General features: G+C 42.4%; 1 non-coding gene across 1 annotated transcript; it reads left to right on the forward strand.

Moving 5' to 3' along the window:
* Positions 1 to 1470: 1470 nt before the first annotated feature.
* On the forward strand, positions 1471 to 1545 carry Trnas-cga. The gene has a single exon. It is a non-coding gene; the product is annotated as a tRNA-Ser (tRNA).
* Positions 1546 to 2909: the final 1364 nt, after the last annotated feature.

Here is a 2909-nt window from a genome sequence, read left to right on the forward strand (position 1 = left end):
TAAGATGGTACAGGCATGTTAAGAGGATGCATGGTCAGAGGCTCCCCAAAATTATGGAAGCACTAAAGATGGATGGAAAAAGACCTAGAGGGCGCCCAAGAACACGGTGGAAAACAGGAGTGAGAATATCTGTGGAAAGGAGAGGTGTGACCTGGCAACAAGTGGGGAAGGAAAGAGGTGGGAGGACCGAGCCAAATGGAGAGGACTCGTGAGCACCCAGACCCGGCAGTAGCTGGAGCGGGATCTGGATGTAGATAGACAGACAGGGTAACCTCCGCCACGCTCCGTAAGGTTGCTTGCGGAGTATCAGTGTAGACGTAAATGTAGATGTACACGTACGTATGTTAGCTGTGTAACTGTGTCAAGCAGTGACTGTATTCGAATGATAAAGGATTGTTTTTCCGGACTACCTGGGATTTTGTCTACATTCAGAGCAAGCTGCAATCGGCAACAACATCTAGAAATTCTGGTAGTGTCGTCTTGTACTCTATACAGTCCCTCAAGGACGAAACATTTCCGTACACCACAGCGTTGTGAGCAAACAACCGTAAATTGCTGTTCAACTGGTTCACTGAAAGTGCATGAATATGACATTTATATTTTGTCTATTCCAATTCTCACTGAGGTTGTCACACAGGCTACTCGAAACTTTGTTATCTGATACCACATCTTTGATCATCACGTGCATTGTGCCTTGAATGACGTGATGTCTGACTACAGAATGGAGAAACCAACGTCGGCTGTCATTAAAACATTAACAATACTTTCAATTTGTTTTTGAGCTTTTGAATTGTTATGTTCGCTCTGTACCTCCTGGCGTAGTAATTATTAGATCACTGTAAAACCACGGTATCGGCAGAAAGAAGAAGGACTGAAATTAGACAAGTTGTGGGCCATAGTGCTAAATAATAATAATAAACAGCGTCAAAATTTCCAAGTAAAACGACCGTAGTAAACGGAGACGAGACTACGTTTTTGAGTCCGTAACAGCTTTCTGAGTCCTTAAGGCCTCTGTTGGTATCTTCACCTGTGGAAGACGAACGGTTAGCCAGAGAATTATGGCCAGAATCACGGCCTTGTACCCATAACGTAAATCTCAGCTGTGACGCAAATACTGGCCGTGAAAGCTTGCAATCTATAGTTATTGGGTAGTTACTCCCTGAGTACCGCATACGTCAAAGGGTAATGTTATTAAACAGCGAGAAATCTTTGTTAACAGCCGAATAATCCACAAATACCTTGAAACTTCCTGGCAGATTAAAACTGTGTGCCCGACCGAGACTCGAACTCGGGACCTTTGCCTTTCGCGGGCAAGTGCTCTACCAACTGAGCTACCGAAGCACGACTCACGTCCGGTACTCACAGCTTTACCTCTGCCAGTATCTCGTCTCAGGAGAGCTTCTGTAAAGTTTGGAAGGTAGGAGACGAGATACTGGCAGAGGTAAAGCTGTGAGTACCGGACCTGAGTCGTGCTTCGGTAGCTCAGTTGGTAGAGCACTTGCCCGCGAAAGGCAAAGGTCCCGAGTTCGAGTCTCGGCCGGGCACACAGTTTTAATCTGCCAGGAAGTTTCATATCAGCGCACACTCCGCTGCAGAGTGAAAATTTCATTCTGGCACAAATACCTTGATAATTCTAGTCCAAATTCACATTAGGATCACCTGCGAATAATTAGCGTAAAATAACAGAAAACGAGAGCGAACTGTCGATTTTACTCGTAGTATACTGCCTCCAACAATATATTAGTAGTAAACAGCAAAAGCTCTTCCTCTAAATCGTTACTGCGTTAAACAGACGATTGTTTCAGATGGTGCATTACTCTGCTAGTCAACTGCACGAGATTACAGTAAAGAAACAGCATATCCATACATATGGAATGCGTTAGCTGTGTAGGTGCGTGTAAGAACATTTGAATGTCTAAATGTATGTATATATCTTACGTCTTCATTGCTTCCAAAATGACGTAAGGGAGACGAAATGTGACGAATAACGTGCAGTCAGGAACACTGTTCTCCCTGATTTCCTTTCAGATTAATAATATTTAATTTCAAGCTGAATTAACACAGCGTACCTCACATTCCTTGTATTACATGAATCGTGTTCAATAAATGCGACGCAGGAGAATCTGTGAAAAGTGGAAAGGTGACAGTTATGTACACTGTGTTTGTGTACAAAGCGACAAATGACTCAAATATTAAGCCGTATCATGTTGTTATGAATTTTTAATACCGCTAAATGCGTTCCTTTAAGAGTACCTGGGAATATGTATTCCTATGGCGTCAGAATATTTGGCCAATAAGAACATAATTAACTCACTTGAACACTGTGTGATCTACAAAAAAACTTAAACATACTGTCAGGCAGTTGAGGACTTATGTAACTGTCAGTCAGAGTCCCTATAACCCAAACTTTAAACCCTTGGAACATTTGAGGAGACTCTTGAAAACTGTAGACGAAGAGGTACAAATGTGAAATAGGGTTAGTGATATTGAATACTATGATTTCCCGCCTTGCAAATGCTATACTTAGGTTTGCTGCTTAAAAACAATGTTCAGCAACTGTAGACTGCCTTGGGATGCATTCACATTACAGCTGGTAGCCATTGCGGTCGAGTGAAGCCGTTTTAACCAATTCACTAGGACGCATAATCGTTGCAGGTTGCCGGTTTTCAGTTTCATTCTTGTCTTAATAGATAAATTATTAGAGTTTGTAAACAGACGTTTAGCTAATTCATTAAGCCGTAAAATGTCGTGCTTTTTGTCTGTTTAAATGTGATTTTCAATTTTATTAGCGTTTCTGAATTTTGAGATGACTGTGTCACTAATATGGAATGTGGTGTCACCGCCAGACACCACACTTGCTAGGTGGTAGCTTTAAATCGGCCGCGGTCCATTAGTACATGTCGGACCCG

The sequence above is a fragment of the Schistocerca americana genome, chromosome 5 (assembly GCF_021461395.2).
Source record: "Schistocerca americana isolate TAMUIC-IGC-003095 chromosome 5, iqSchAmer2.1, whole genome shotgun sequence".
Taxonomy (NCBI): Eukaryota; Metazoa; Arthropoda; class Insecta; order Orthoptera; family Acrididae; genus Schistocerca; species Schistocerca americana.